General features: G+C 37.0%; 1 protein-coding gene across 1 annotated transcript in view; it reads right to left on the bottom strand.

Annotated features, from left to right (window-relative positions):
• Positions 1 to 17836, bottom strand: part of MMP16 (matrix metallopeptidase 16) — a 379265-nt gene that overhangs the window by 132233 nt on the left and 229196 nt on the right. The gene's annotated exons all lie outside the window — the stretch shown is intronic.

The raw sequence follows: 17836 nt of genomic DNA, 5'->3' as shown, positions 1-17836 counted from the left end.
ACTGCTGCCTACAAGAACTCAGAAAACCAATTATTTCACATCAAAAACTAAAAAAGAAAATGGATAAAATACTGTCTGTTAAACCACATTCTATGTTCGAAGAAATTAAGAAATGTTTTTGCATATTATTATAGTGGAAATTTTTAAACAATGAAAAGACAAAAGAAGTTATCATTGAAGAATCATCAAAGTTCAAATATTATTGAGATCAAATAGTAACATTCTGGCCTTTCCTAACTTATCAATAAAATATTTGGATGGAGCAGAAAAAAAGTGTAATATAACACTGGGGAAATAACCTATGCATAGCATTCTTTTACCCAAGTCAAGGAAGGATACTTCCCATTGGTAAGCCGAATAGAAGGACAGCCTAATTTTTCCTCATGAAAGGTCTTTCACACTCTTCCACTTCCTGAAAGTGACTGAGTGGAAGAAAATCAGGTAAATAGGCAATATCATTATTATTTAAAGGCCTTTTACAAATTAATCAAATTAATTCAGTAGAGTGGTCCAATGAGAACAAAGGTGAGAAATAGCTAATGAACATTCACAAAACATATACAGATGAATAACATATATAAAAAATATGCCATTTAGTCAAAAATATATGTCATTAACAAAAATTGTAAATGGGTGAAATTAACCTTTACCTACTTAAACTCATAAACATGAGAAAGTAGGTGTTACAGGTGTCAAACTCAGGTTTATAGCTTTGGCAGGTCGAAACTTTCTGTGGTTCAGCTATCCTCTATAGAAAGATGACCATCATCCCCACTCACAAACTATGATTTTGGTCTCAGTATTTAACCCTTTGCATTTCATTTTCCTCATCTGTAATTTTGGGATAATAACAGACTATACGTAATACAGTTGCAGGGATTGTTGGTGGTGGTCAGTCACTCAGTCGTATCCGACTCTTTGCAACCCCATGGACTGCAGCATGCCAGGCCTTCCTGTCCTTCACCATCTCCCGGAGTTTGCTCAAACTTATGTCCATTGAGTCAGTGATGCAATCAACCATCTCATCCTCTGTTGTCCCCTTCTCCCCGTGCCCTCAATCTTTCCCAGCATCAGGGTCTTTTCTAATGAGTCCACTGTTCACATCAGGTGGCCAAAGTATTGGAGCTTCAGCTTCAGCATAAGTCCTTCCAATGAATACTCAGGACTGATCCTTGCAGTTAAAGAGACTCTCAAGAGTCTTCTCCAACACCACAGTTCAAAAGCATCAATTCTTTGGTGCTCAGCTTTCTTTATGGTCCAACTCTCACATCCATAAATGACTACTGGAAAAACCATAGCTTCGAATATACAGATCTTTGTCAGTAAAGTAGCGTCTCTGATTTTTAACATGCTATCTAGCTTGGTCATAACTTTTCTTCGAAGGAGCAAGTGTCTTTTAATTTCATGGCTGCAGTCACCATTTGCAGTGATTTTGGAGCCTAAGAAAATAAAGTCTCTCACTGTTTCTGTTGTTTCCCCATGAAGTGATGAGACCATGAAGTGATGAGACTGCCATGAAGTGATGGGACCAGGTACCATGATCTTAGTTTTGTGAATGTTGCATTTTTGCCAGCTTTTTCACTCTCCTCTTTCACTTTCATCAAGAGGCTTGTTAGTTCCTCTTCGCTTTCTGCCATAACGGTGGTGTCATATGCATACCTGAGGGTATTGATATCTCCTGGCTATCTTGATTCCAGCTTGTGCTTCATCCAGCCCAGCATTTCACATGATACATAAGTTAAATAATCAGGGTGACACTATACAGCCTTGACATACGCCTTTCCCAATTTGAAACCAGTCCGTTGTCCCTCATGTCTGGTTCTAACTGTTGTTTCTTAACCTGCATACAGGTTTCTCAGGAAGCAGATAAAAAATGGTCTGATATTCCCATCTCTTGAAGAATTTTCCACAGTTTGTGGTGATCCACACAGTCAAAGGCTTTAGCATAGTCAAGGAAGCAGAAGTAAATGTTTTTCTGAATTCTCTTGCTTTTTCTACTATCCAACAGATGTTGGCAATTTGATATCTGGTTCCTCTGCTTTTTCTAAATCCAACTTGAACATCTGGAAGTTCACAGTTCATGTACTGTTGAAGCCTCACTTAGAGAATTTTGAACATTACTTTGCAAACATGTGAAATGAGTGCAAACTGAAAATTAATATATGGCATCTAATGGTGCTTAAAGTCCAGCATATAGTATTATTTTATTATCATTATCTTCACAATTCTATCATGTTTATTGTTATCCTCATGGTCAATGAATTGTACATCCTTAAATACTGCTGGCAGGAGTGTCACATGGTTCTTCAGTTTTGAAAAATAACATAATAATAAGTATAAACTCCCAAGGTCTTGATAGAGATGGACAGAACACTCAAGGGAAGGGAGGGTGATGATAATGATTTATTTCCACCTCTCATTGCCCCAACCCTTCCAACTTGAACTGAAGGGATAACATTTGGGAAATAATATAGTTAAGGTTGACAATAAATCAGGGTGAGTCAGGTTAGTTTGACTTAAATTATATCAGTTAATAATAAACTCAGGTAATAGGAACTATTTCTTAATGCTTCCTCAATGATTCCTTTACTTTCTCCCAGTAACTTAGACCAGCTAACCTCAGGCTGAAATGTGAAGTATTCTACTTCAAGTCCTCTTATTACTTAACTAAAATGATTATATTTATTGAGAAGATAAAAAATATGATCTATTCTGTCTGGAAATACATGTTATTAGATACCTCATCTCTAGTTTGGTTTCATTTATTATGTAATAATTCATTATGCTCTTAAGATACTAAAGTAAATGTACTATATATATTTGTAGACCACAAGTTACTAATAAAATAGGTAATGATTAGGACCAAGTTTGGTAGGCTGATTAGGTAAAGACAGGGTCTTGAGGGTTAAGTAGAACTTTATGATAGAAGGAGTGATGGGCACAAAATGCATCCATTTTTTCCCCAAAGACAAGAATTCATGAGGAAACAATGAGTAAGATAAGGCAGAAAAGATCTGTGAATATAATTACATAGTCTTTCAGTCATGAGCACATGGTCTTATGAAGAGGATTCAGGTCAGAATACTGGAGTAGGTAGCCATTCCCTTCTCCAGGGGATCTTCCCAACTCAGGGTTCGAACCCAGGTCTCCCACATTCCAGGCAGACTCTTTACCAGCTGAGCCACCAGGGAAGCATGCAGAGGATAGATAAAGTCAAGTATGCCTCAGCATGGGGATGTGCTCATTCGTGTCTGAATCTTTGCAACCCCATTGACTGTAAACTGCCAGGCTCCTCTGTCCATGGGATTGCCATTTCCTTCTCCAGTGGATCTTCCCAACCCAGGGATTGAACCCATGTCTCCTGCATTGCAGGTGGATTCCTTACCCACTGAGTCATCGCAGGAAGCCCATTATTACATAAACTGACTTCAATTTAAGATTCATGATTACCTGTTAAGGCCAAGGGGAATGAGGTTGAAAGTTTAAGGTAAATTTAAAGGTGCAGCTAATTTATCTTTTACTGGATCTCCTTGGTGAGAAATAAACCACATGGTTTCTATTAGGTAAAAAACATTAATTTGTTGTTCAGTCACTCAGTCATGTCCTACTCTTTGCGATTCCATGGACTGCAGCACTCCAGGCTTCCCTGTTCTTCACCATCTCCCGGAGCTTGCTCAAATTCATGTCCATTGAGCAGGTGATGCCATTCAACCATCTCATCCTCTGTCATTGCCTTCTCCTCCAGCCTTCAATCTTTCCCAGCATCAGGGTCTTTCCCAGTGAGTCAGCTCTTCACATGAAGTAGTTAAAGTATTGGAGCTTCAGCTTCAGCATCAGTCTTTCCAATGAATATTCAGGGTTGATTTCCCTTAGGGTTGATCGATTTGATCTCCTTGCAGTACAAGGGAAATCACAGGAAAAACTAACCAAACTGATCACATGGATCACAGCCTCATCTAACTCAACGAAACTATAAGCCATGCTATGTATGGCCACCTGAGGTGGATGGGTCATGGTGGAGAGTTCTGACAAAACATAGACCACCACAGAAGGGAATGGGAAACCATTTCAGCATTTGTGCCTTGAGAACCCCATGAACAGAATGAAAAGGCAAAAAACGTTAATACCACTCATCTAACTAAATATTTGTTGATTAAATCACTGCTGCAAAAAAAGGCTGTAAATTAGAAGCTTCATTAGGTAAAAATATTTTATTTTAAGCCAGAGTTTTTTATTGCTGATTTAATATAAAATCATAAAAATATTTTTAATATATCATAGATATATTTTATTGTTAGTATTTCCTTTGGCACTTTTCTAGAATGAGTAAATCTACCATAACCAAATGCTTATCAATTTCCTTGATTTTATTTTTTATCAATATGCATCTTTTAATAACCAAATTAAAAGTATGAATTGGCTATGAAAAAAAGGTTAACATGTCAAATGAAAGGAAATGCTTTTATCAAAGCATCAGTTTTTCTTTAAGGAAACCTGAATGTAGTATGCACACATCCATATCTATACTCACATACACTTGCACATTTAGAAAACTTACAGTATGAAATAAAAAACATGGCAAAATTTGGTTCACAAAAGTAAGATACAGAGAAAGGAGAATTTAAATTGAATAATTTGTATATGCTACAGATTAATATAATATTGGATAATCTTAGAGTGAAATTCCATTTATATACTGAAAATAGTTTAAGTAAATAGGAAATAAGTTGTGATTTTGCAAATCTTTATATAATATTAACATACTACTTGAGACAGCTCTTACAGTTCTGAAATTGAATACCTTGGTGTATAATCAGAAACAAGTATTTACTTTTGTGCATGAGCAAATTTAGAACTATATATATCCAAGACACAATTTGAGACTGATCAGAATTTTTAAAAAATCTGTAAGGGATGAGTTTGATAAATTTAAACTAGAATTGTGATAGAGAAGTAATCAAAGCCTCTTGCTCTTGGGCAGGGTGTAGTCACCATCTGAATAAGTCGAATTGTTTGCATTTGAATAAGTCAAATCTTACAGTTGAGAAATAAATGGTTTCTTACATATGCTTATATGTTTTATTTTGTACAAAAACCTCATTTAAAAAAAATCCACTATTGCCTTTAGAGTGCTTTCAAATGCTATTCTATTTTTAATACTTTGTAATTTTCTAGTATGTATTTTGTATTAAATGATGGTATAGGAGATAATATTGAACAGAAGTCACGCACCAGTTTCAACAGAGAAATTCACTCTGACCAGATTCAGACTCAGGTCTTCATATTTTTCTCCTTGTATCCTGCAACCTGAGTAAAATGGTCTAAAGCATAGGTGTGCTCGTTTTATTCTCTTGTTAAAACTCACTTGGTGGATTCTGCCTGATAAGTAGCTTCAGTCGTATTGAACTCTTTGCCACCCTATGGACCATAAACCGCCAGGTGCCAGTGTCCATTAGATTCTCCAGGCAAGAATACTGGAGCGAGTTGCCATGTCTTCCTCCAGGGGATGCTCCCGACCCAGGGACTGAACCCGTGTCTCTTAGATCTCCTGCACTGGGAGGTGGGTTCTTTACCGCCAGTTCGCTAGTGCCACCTGGGAAGCCATAATGGGCCACAATAGACGTCAGCTTCATCAACTTGTCACTAAATAATTTTAACAACTTAAATAAAACCGAACTTTGTAATTTAACTTATCACTCCTAGTTATATTTAATTCTCTCCTTTTCTAGACCAGGGGTCTCAACTGAAGGTGATTTTGCCCCTACCTTCCCCTAGTGGACAGCTGGGAAAGACTGGAGACAGATTTGACTGGAAGACATTTTTGGTCGTTTATAATTGAACTTGCTACTAGCATCTATGGATAGAGGGCAGGGATGATGCAATTAATGTATAGGAAACTATTCCTTGGCACCCAAAATTATCTGGCTCAAAATGTCAGTAGTGTTGAGGTTGAGAAACTGTTATAGACAGAGATGTTCAAATTATTTTACATTCTATGATTCTTTCCATATAGTTTCTTTGTCTCAGTATTTCCTTCTTCCCATTTCTCTGTCAAAATTTAATTATCTCTCAATTCAAACACTGTTTTGCATGAAAAATTCTATTCAATGCAAATGGCATATTTGATTATATCTGTACTCTTAGCAAGACCCTTTCTATAATATAATTCTGACTGTGCAGTAGACACAAGTAAAACAATATCCGTAACATATGTAAATTATGAAGCACAGCATAATAACATAAACCTGAAAATCCATTATCCCAGCTTCAAAATAAATTATTGCCAACTCCTTTATATCTACTTATATACAGTCCATATTTCATTCTTCTTCCTTTAATCACTGTGCTTAAAATTGTGACATCTTTCCTTTGCTTTGAAAAGCACATGTATATGCCTGTATCTTGTTTTGCTTCTTTTTGAATCTTAGAGCAAATAATATCATATTGCATCTCAGTTCACTTCAGTCACTCAGTCGTGTCTGACTTTGCGACCCCATGAATCCTAGCTCGCCAGGCCCCCCTGTCTATCACCAACTCCTGGAGTTTACTCAAACTCATGTCCATCGAGTTGGTGATGCCATCCAACCATCTCATCCTCTGTCGTCCCCTTCTCCTCCTGTCCCCAATCCCTCGCAGCATCAGGGTCTTTCCCAATGAGTCAGCTTTTTGCATGAGGTGGCCAAAGTACTGGAGTTTCAGCTTCAGCAACAGTCCTTCCAATGAACACCCAGGACTGATCTCCTTTAGGATGGACTGGTTTGATCTCCTTGCAGTCCAAGGGACCCTCGAGTCTTCTCCAACACCACAGTTCAAAAGCATCAATTCTTTGGCACTCAGCTTTCTTCACAGTCCAACTCTCACATCCATACATGACCACTGGAAGAACTATAGCCTCGACTAGATGGACTTTTGTTGGCAAAGTAATGTCTCTGCTTTTTTTTTTTTTTTTAATTTTTTTTTAAAATTTTTATTTATTTATTTTTTTGTCATACATTGATATGAATCAGCCATAGATTTACACGTATTCCCCATCCCGATCCCCCCTCCCACCTCCCTCTCCACCCGATTCGATTCCTCTGGGTCTTCCCAGTGCACCAGGCCCGAGCATTTGTCTCATGCATCCCACCTGGGCTGGTGATCTGTTTCACCATAAATAGTATACATGCTGTTCTTTTGAAATATCCCACCCTCACATTCTCCCACAGAGTTTAAAAGTCTGTTCTGTATTTCTGTGTCTCTTTTTCCGTTTTGCATATAGGGTTATCGTTACCTTCTTTCTAAATTCCATATATATGTGTTAGTATGCTGTAATGTTCTTTATCTTTCTGGCTTACTTCAGTCTGTATAAGGGGCTCCAGTTTCATCCATCTCATTAGGACTGGTTCAAATGAATTCTTTTTGACGGCTGAGTAAAATTCCATGGTGTATATGTACCACAGCTTCCTTATCCATTCATCTGCTGATGGGCATCTAGGTTGCTTCCATGTCCTGGCTATTATAAACAGTGCTGCGATGAACATTGGGGTGCACGTGTCTCTTTCAGATCTGGTTTCCTCAGTGTGTATGCCCAGAAGTGGGATTGCTGGGTCATATGGCAGTTCTATTTCCAGTTTTTTAAGGAATCTCCACACTGTTTTCCATAGTGGCTGTACTAGTTTGCATTCCCACCAACAGTGTAAGAGGGTTCCCTTTTCTCCACACCCTCTCCAGCATTTATTGCTTGTAGACTTTTGGATAGCAGCCATCCTGACTGGCGTGTAATGGTACCTCATTGTGGTTTTGATTTGCATTTCTCTGATAATGAGTGATGTTGAGCATCTTTTCATGTGTTTGTTAGCCATCTGTATGTCTTCTTTGGAGAAATGTCTGTTTAGTTCTTTGGCCCATTTTTTGATTGGGTCATTTATTTTTCTGGAATTGAGCTGCAGGAGTTGCTTGTATATTTTTGAGATTAATCCTTTGTCTGTTTCTTCATTTGCTATTATTTTCTCCCAATCTGAGGCTGTCTTTTCACCTTACTTATATAGTTTCCTTTGTAGTGCAAAAGCTTTTAAGTTTGCAGATGACATGATCTCTACATAGAAAACCCTAAAGACTCTACCAGAAAATTACTAGAGCTAATCAATGAATATAGTAAAGTTGCAGGATATAAAATTAACACACAGAAATCCCTTGCATTCCTATATACTAACAATGAAAAAACAGAAAGAGAAATTAAAGAAACAATACCATTCACCATTGCAACAAAAAGAATAAAATAGTTAGGAGTATATCTACCTAAAGAAACAAAAGACCTATACATAGAAAACTATAAAACACTGATGAAAGAAATCAGAGGACACAAACAGATGGAGAAACATACCGTGTTCATGGATTGGAAGAATCAATATTGTCAAAATGGCTATTCTACCTAAAGCAATCTATAGATTCAATGCAATCCCTATCAAGTTACCAACGGTATTTTTCACAGAACTAGACCAAAGAATTTCACAATTTGTATGGAAATACAAAAAAACCTCGAATAGCCAAAGTAATCTTGAGAAAGAAGAATGGAACTGGAGGAATCAACCTGCCTGACTTCAGACTCTACTACAAAGCCACAGTCATCAAGACAGTATGGTACTGGCACAAAGACAGAAATATAGATCAATGGAACAGAATAGAAAGCCCAGAGATAAATCCACGGACCTATGGACACCTTATCTTTGACAAAGGAGGCAAGGACATACAATGGAAAAAAGACAACCTCTTTAACAAGTGGTGCTGGGAAAACTGGTCAACCACTTGTAAAGAATGAAACTAGAACACTTTCTAACACCATACACAAAAATAAACTCAAAATGGATTAAAGATCTAAATGTAAGACCAGAAACTATAAAACTCCTAGAGGAGAACATAGGCAAAACACTCTCCGTCATAAATCACAGCAAGATCCTCTATGACCCACCTCCCAGAATATTGGAAATAAAAGCAAAACTAAACAAATGGGACCTAATGAAACTTAAAAGCTTTTGTCTCTGCTTTTTAATATGCTATCTAGGTTGGTGATAACTATCCTTCCAAGGAAGCATCTAGAGCTCTGCAATTTACTCTTTTTACTCATTATTGTGTCAAGAATCATCTATTTTGTTAACTATATCAGTAGTAACTATACTTCCCTGCCACTTGATTGTCCATTTTAAAAATAAATAAATAATAGTTATATATTTATTCTTTTGACAAACATATTTTCAAGTCTAGTTTCTTGCTCTTATATATGACCCTGTTATGAAGCCATTCTTGTGCATGTGTAGTACAGATGTCCTTTTCATTAGAGGGGACTGGAATGCAAAAGCAGGAAGTCAAGAAACACCTGGAGTGACAGGCAAATTTGGCCTTGGAGTAAAGAACAAAGCAGGGCAAAGGCTAATAGAGTTTTTCCAAGAGAACGCACTGGTCATAGCAAACACCCTCTTCCAACAACATAGGCGGAGACTCTACACATGGACATCTCAGATGGTCAACACCGAAATCAGATTGATTATATTCTTTGCAGCCAAAGACAGAGAAGCTCCATCCAGTGAGCAAAAACAAGACTGGGAGCTGACTGTGGCTCAGATCATGAACTCCTTATTGCCAAATTCAGACTTACATTGAAGAAAGTAGGTAAAACCACTAGACCATTCAGGTATGACCTAAATCAAATCCCTTATGATTATACAGTGGAAGTGAGAAATAGATTTAAGGGACTAGATCTGATAGACAGTGCCTGTGAACTATGGACGGAGGTCTGTGACATTGTACAGGAGACAGGGATCAAGACCATCCCCAAGAAAAAGAAATGCAAAAAGGCAAAATGGCTGTCTGAGGAGGCCTTTCAAATAGCTGTGAAAAGAAGGGAGGGGAGAAGCAAAGGAGAAAAGGAAAGATATACCCATTTGAATGCAGAGTTCCAAAGAATAGGCTTTAGCTTTATGTGAACCAATAACTTCCAGATGTACAAGATGGGTTTTGTGGAGGCAGAGGAAATAGAGATCAAATTGCCAACATTCATTGGATCATAATTAAGCAAGGAAATCTCAGGAAAAAATAAAATCTACTTCTGCTTCATTGACTTTGCTAAAGCCTTTGACTGTGTGGATCACAAGAAACTGTGGGAAACTCTTAAAGTGATGGGAATACGAGACCTCCTCACTTCTCTACTGAGGTACCTGTAAGCAGTCAAGAAGCATCAGTTAGAAATGGACATGGAATAACTGGTTCCAAATAGGGAAAGGTGTACTACAAGTCTGCGTATTGTCACTCTGCTTATTTAACTTACATGCAGAGTACATCATGTGAAATGCCAGGCTGGATGAATCACAAGCTGGAATCAAGATTGCTGGGAGAAATATCAATACTGCTGGGAAAGATTGAAAGCATAAAGAGGCGGGGCAGAGGATGAGATGTTTGGATAGTATCACTGACTCAACAGACATGAATTTGCAAAAACTCTGGGAGAGAGTGAATGACAGAGGAGCCTGGCATCCTGCAGTCCATGGATTTGCAGACAGTCAGAGTCGCCTTAGAGGCTGAACAGCAACAATAAATTCCCTGTCAAGTTACATTGAGTCCTTTCTGTATCTTCAAAAATACAAGACAGATTGATCTAGACAATATTCCCACAGACCATAGCACTTCTAGGTCTCTTGGTAAATCTGTTTGGCAACTATCTCTTCCTGTTCTCAAATATCAAAGTCCAAAACCTGCGAGCATCTAAAAATGTTATGTTGTCTAGTATATACAGCTGCAGAATGAGCATAAAAGGTTGGGGGGGGGTGGAAAATAAGTGACTAAGGCCTAGGTTTACCACTTGGTAAGCCTGTATTTGCATGCCAATGACAAAATCTCTCTTATTGAAGGTTAACTTTCCCTGGCTAGCGTCAGGCATGTCCATTGACTCAAGCATCTTAAACTTGGCCTATTCAAATAATTTTGGGGGTCAGATATAGAATTTGAGCATTCCACATTTAAGGATTATATTTAAGCATGATATTGGTCAGTATTCTTCAGAGAAACACAGTCGATAGGATATACATGGCTATATTACGGTAGTTCACGAGGTTCTTGAGACTAAGAAGTCCCATTATCTACTCTCTGTAAACTGAAGAACCAGGGAACCTGAGAGTATAATTCAGTTTGAGTCCAAATGCTCAAGAACCAGGAGTTCTGAAGTATAAAGTCAGGAAAAGAAGTACTTTTTATGTGTTTTAGGTCAAGAAGGGAGACAGAATTCACCTTTCCTCTTTTGTTCTACACTGGTCCTCAGTGGATTGGATCATGCCTGCCTACATGGGTAAAGGAAGATCTTTACTCAGTCTACTGAATCAAATGCTAATCTCTTCCAGAAGTAACCCACAAACACCCAGAAATAATATTTTAACAGCTCTCTGAGCATCCCTTAGCCCAATCAATTTAACACATGCAATTAACAATCATAATCCAAAATCACTGCAGATGGTGACTGCTGTCATGAAATTAAAAGACGCTTACTCCTTGGAAGGAAAGTTATGACCAACCTAGATAGCATATTAAAAAGCAGAGACATTACTTTGTCAACAAAAGTCTGTCGAGTCAAGGCTTTGGTTTTTCCAGTAGTCATGTATGGATATGAGAGTTGGACTATAAAGAAGGCTGAGCGCAGAAGAATTGATGCTTTTGAACTGTGGTGTTGGAGAAGACTCTTGTGGGTCCCTTGGACTGCAAGGAGATCCAACCAGTCCATCCTAAAGGAGATCAGTCCTGGGTGTTCATTGGAAGGACTGATGTTGAAGCTGAAACTCCAATACTTTGACCACCTGATGCGAAGAGCTGACTCATTTGAAAATGCACTGATGCTGGGAAAGATTGAGGGCAGGAAGAGAAGAGGATGACAGAGGATGAGATGGTTGGATGGCATCACCGACTCAATGGGCATGGGTTTGGGTGGACTCTGGGAGTTGGTAATGGACAGGGAGGCCTGGCATGCTGCGGTTCATGGGGTCACAAAGAGTCGGACACGACTGAGCGACTGAACTGAACTGAATTATTCAACAGATTTAAGGATTTTGATGTCTCAGATGAAATATTCACCACCATCTCTCTGTCTTTAGTTTTAGATAGACTATCCCAGGAGCTCTGAGCACCTTCTGATTACCTTCTGACTTTACAAAGTCACTTTTACACTAATAAACAGAGCCAATGCAACGCATTCTTTTTGCCAATAGAATAGCTAGTAGAACTACATGGTAAAATAAGCTATGCATCTATATATTTCTCAGTTATAGTTCTATACATTATTTTAATATATAAAATTTCTGTTTGGAGATTATCAGTTTGGACTCCTATGACTGTGGTAAATTACTAGCCTTTGTGGTAAGTTCATGTTTACATTGACTTTTACCACTTAAAACTTCATACTGTAGCCAAGGAAACCATATGATAATGATGACCAAAATGAATTTTAACATTTTGTTAGAGATAAATTTTCCAACCCACGTTCAGCCAATGCATACTCTTCAAAAACCGTATCACAGTAACACTTTTCTATTTAGAATTACTATTCAGATATTTTGCTTATTCACTCCATAAATAAAAAGGCCTTGGGGGGAGGGGAAAGGCATTATACTTACTAAAGGTGAGTGTGGGGGTGTACTCCTTTATTTATTTTAATGTAACCATTGCATAATTCACTTAATGAGTATTGGATTGAGTTTTCAAATAGTATCATGACTATAAGTAAATTGATAGGAAAGTGGATAACAACGAATTAAGGAGTACTGGCAGCCTAAGTCACTGTTTATCTCTTTAGAGGTAGACAGAATTCAAATTGCCTTCATTAACTGAGCAATATGCTGAGGAAAATGAGCTTCGTACTTATCAAGAGGCTCTTCTATTTGCATTTTTGCTAAACTTTCAAGTTTCTCTGTTTTCTAGGTGCTTAAGAGCTCTGAATGGTCTTCCCTGGTGTCTCAGAGGTTAAAGCGTCTGCCTGCAATGCGGGAGACCTGGGTTTGTTCCCTGGATCGGGAAGACCCCCTGGAGAAAGAAATGGCAACCCACTCCAGTACTCTTGCCCGGAGAATCCCCGTGGATGGAGGAGCCTAGTGGGCTACAGTCCACGGGGTCACAAAGAGTTGGACACGACTGAGCTCTCTCTTTCTCTCTGAAGAGCTCTGAATAGGAGAGAAAAGAAAATTTTCAGGTAGGTAAGCCAGGGGATATTGGAGGACTAAAGAAACAAAAAAAATTTATTAATGAAGATGTCAGAATTGTGCCTGTATATCTGTGATACAAAAAGGCAGTCTTAGGGAAAGAATCTAGACTGTACAAATGCATTAATTCTCCACACATTCATCAGTACCACAACAAAGCTGGAGGTTTTTCCTTTGATAAATGATCAATACTTCATACGACATTACCCTAGCCACCCTGCTGTTGCTAGTTAAAAGTGTGAATTTCAACTAAGCAGTAAATCTTTATGGTGTTATATCTTGAACAGTGAACTTCTCACTTAATCTTGCCTGCAATTCTGAACACTATTATTCTGCAGAATCATTTTCTTTAAGCTCACTCAATAGGAAAAATATTCTTACTGGACCAGTAGAGAAATATCAATATTTTAATCCAAATGAAACACTAAATATTAAATAATTGTTTTGTTTGGGTTTTTAATGATATGCATATGTACAGAATTATTTTACTTCTATGGCATAAGTGAAGAGGCAATCAAATGTATTAATACATGTTGCTGTTGTTCAGTTGCCCAGTTGTGTCTGACTCTTTGCGACCTCATGGACTACACAATCCCTGCCCCTGTCCCTCACCATCTCCTGGAGTTTGCCCAAGCTCATGTTCATTGCATCAGTGATGCCACCCAGCCATTTCATCCTCTGATGCCTTCTTCTCCTTTTGCCCTCAATCCTTCCCAGCATCAGGGACTTTTCCTGTGAGTCAACAGTTTGCATCAGATGACCAAAATACTGGAGCTATAGCTTCATCATCAGTCCTTCCGGTGAATATTTAGGGTTGATCTCCCTAAAGATTAACTAGTTCGATCTTCTTGCAGTCCAAGGGACTTTCAGGAGCCTTCTCCAGCATCAGAGTTCAAAGGCATCAATTCTCTGGTGCTCTGCCTTCTTTATGGTCCCACTCTCACAACCGTACGTGACCACTGGGAAGACCATGGCCTTGATTATATAAACCTTTGTTGGTAGAGTAATGTCTCTGCCTTTCAACACACTGTCTAGGTTTGTCATTGTTTTCCTGCCAAGAAGCAACCGTCTTCTGATTTCACAGCTGCAGTAGCCACCTGCAGTGATCTTGGAGCCCAAGAAGAGGAAATCGGTCACCACTTCCATCTTTCCCCTTCTATGTGTCAGGCAGCAATGGGGACAGATGCCATGATCTTACTTTTATTTTTTTTAATGTTTAGCTTTAAGCCAGCTCTTTCACTCTCCTCCCTCACCCTCATCAAGACACTCTTTAGTTCCTCTTTGCTTTCTGCCATTAGAGTGGTATCATCTGTATATCTGAGGTTGTTGTTGTTTCCCCCGCCTATCTTGATTCCAGCTTGTAACTCATCCAGCCCTGTCTCATGATGTGCTCAGCATACAGGTTAAACTTAAAAACAGGGTGACAGCAGACAGCCCTGTCATACTCCTTTCTCGACCTTAAACCAATCAATTGTTCCATACAGGCTTCTAACTGTTGCTTTTTGACCCGCACACAGGTTTCTCAAGGGACAGGTAAGATGGTCTGGTATTCCCATCTCTCTAAGAGCTTTCCAAGATACATGGACTGAGTTAAAAGTCCGCAGATTTAATTGTACATGTCTAGCTCCTATTTCCTATTTTTTAAAATTCTTTCCCACATATATATTCCTAGAAAGTCTTCAATCACACAAACCACATAAGCATCCATAATACCAATCATACTCAACTCAGTGGGAAAATTCTCATTTTCTATGTCACTTCAAACACCTCTATACCTTAAAAAAAAAAAAAAAGACAGTTTTAAAAAGTATTGGTTCATGTCTGGAAAAGTTCAGCTAATAGAAGACACATTTAAAGGATCTGTGAGGCTTTCTTGATGATTTTAATGTTTTAACAGAAAATATAGACCATTTAATAGGCATCATTTCCTTATATAGAATTTTTTTAAAAATTAAATTTATGAGGCCCTAAAGTCAAATTAATACAACTTCAAAGATATAAATATAAAATATTTTAACAATTAGACTCATTATTGGAATAAAATACAATTTTTTTCTTTTCAGAAATTTAGAAGAATATCTTTTCCCTGAAAGTAAACGCAGTTTTTCCTGTGTCAGCAAAATTCTACCATTATAAGTGCTACTTTTCTCAATTATTTGGAATGTATATATTTTTCAATCATTTAAAACCATTTAAGCAATTGCCTTGAGGAACTGTGAATTACTTCATTAGAATGTCTGTGTGATACTAATAAAAATAGACATTTTATTTTAAATGAATTATGTATCAAACCACTATGGGCCAACTATCATGTTGTAAATATTTTATTATTAGATGCTCAGGTATAGAATAAGTTAAACATGCCCGAATATGCACTGCTTATGCACTTGAAGCACCACTCCTTACAATATTTTCAGCACTGCAATGTAAGATAAAGAATTTGAAATCAAGTGTACAGTTTGTTAGCAGCTTCTTGAGCTAATGATCGGCTAGCCAGGAATATACATCTGTTTGACTCCAAAGTATCTGGCTTTTCATTGGACTATAGTGAATTCTCCCAGCATAATTGCTGTTATTCTTCAAACCGGTTCTTAAAAATGAAATCATAATTTTATATTATAGAAAATACACCTATTACAATAATTCAAAAGATCATCTTGTTTAATACTAAGTTTTGTATTTCCTTGTGGAAAATAGGATGTTATTTATTATATTTTCTTTCTTTGAAAATTAATGTTATTTTAAGTTTAACCCAATGTAGTTCATTCTATCCATAATGTATTTGAACCCTGCATGATCTAAAAATGCAAAGATATTACACTAATCCAGCTAACTACATCTTCTAATGGACTAACAAAGCTTAACTTGATGGCTGGGCTTAACTCATCAAGGAGGAATTCATAGTTTTACTAATGGATTAGTTGTCATTAAACAATGCATACTTGAATTTTAAATTCTATTGTGGTAAAAAACAAAAATATTTGTCTTGATTATAAGGATTATGGAGATGCTGATTTATGAATCTTATAAATCTAGAATTTGTAATTCTGTGAATATTTTTAAAACACAATTTGAAGTATGAATTGTTTCCTAGAAAGAAACACATGCTTCCTGTATCAAGCAGCCATATTTTTAGCTGTTGAGCTTTTTTTTTTCTGCCCAAAGAATTTCATTGACATTAATTATATAATAATAAAAACATTAATATTCAATGAATGAGAATTTTTCAACATATACTTTTACTCTAACAAAGAAAATTTCCTTATGTAATTATTATAATACATCCATGAAAAATATATTCTCTTTTTTCAAGCTATACTTTTTTATTTGAGCAGATTTTAAAAAGCTTCATAACAACTTCTTATATTGTTTTGGTAAAATGCTTCAAATCCTCTTTTAAAATGATAAAGTTTATTTTTTTTTTTTAATTTTTTTTCCATTTATTTTTATTAGTTGGAGGCTATTTACTTTACATTATTGTTGTGGTTTTTGCCATACATTGACATGAATCAGCCATGGATTTACATGTGTTCCCCATCCTGAACCCCCCTCCCACCTCCCTCCCCATCCCATCCCTCTGGGTAATCCCAGTGCTAAAGAAACAAACATTTTCAACATTCTTGTTTCAATATTCTTGTTGCAGGCACTGTGTTAGGTACTAGAGACCTAAGTCAAAACTGGGTTTGTAGATTATAAGAAAGAACATTGAAGTCCAATGAAAATTAGTAAGAATGTCACCCCCTAAATATGTCAGTTCAAAGAGACTTCTGAACTATAAATTTTTTCATAGATCTAGAAGTAGGAAAAGACTAATAGGGGTCTTTAACACAACTTTTTCCAAATGTGTTCCATGGAACACTATTGCAGAAGACAGTAGATTCACAAAATAAATGAATGCTTCTTGTGGTCAAATAATCATGGTGCAAAATCAATGGTGGAGAAAACTGCTGGTGGTTTAGCATGAATCGAGGGAGTGGTGCATGTGAAGTAAAATGTCTGTCTGAAGAAAACCTCTTGTGGAATTGTTTGAGTTGTAGCTGAACTAGCTGAGCTTTTTCATTATTTTTGCATATCAGAATAATTGCAAGGATTAGAAAACTGATAGATATGCTGCAATGGAGTTGTAAGAATCTGGTTTCTATAAAAGTAAAGATATCATACAAAAACAATAACTTATGTAGTTGTATCGGATTGGGACACCAAGGAAAGGATAAGAGACAAAAGAGAAGCAGAAAAATTTTACAGATTAGAAAGGTGATAATCCACACACACACACAGAAAAGATATGGTAGAAGCTACACCACCAATGTCAAACAAGGTTAAGTTTCAAGTGGAAACAATGGAATTAAGTGTTTAAAAAAACAGTAGAATTTGCTTAATGCATGTCTCATGACTTCAATATTATAGAATCTTCTAAATGACTTATTATAGAAAACAAAATTTAATTTAGAGTATTTATACAGTACACTGTAAAGGTTTAATCTTTAATCAAAAGCCACATGAAAAATTACTATTGTGTAATGACTCACACATATGCTTGTTGTAAAATGTTATAAAAGGCCTCATATTGTTTGGTGATTCTAAAAACAAATTATTTGTTGAGCTTAAGATTATAAATTAGCAAA

Source organism: Cervus canadensis, chromosome 12 (genome assembly GCF_019320065.1).
Source record: "Cervus canadensis isolate Bull #8, Minnesota chromosome 12, ASM1932006v1, whole genome shotgun sequence".
Lineage (NCBI taxonomy): Eukaryota > Metazoa > Chordata > Mammalia > Artiodactyla > Cervidae > Cervus > Cervus canadensis.
This window is presented reverse-complemented; position numbering and strand designations above follow the sequence as displayed.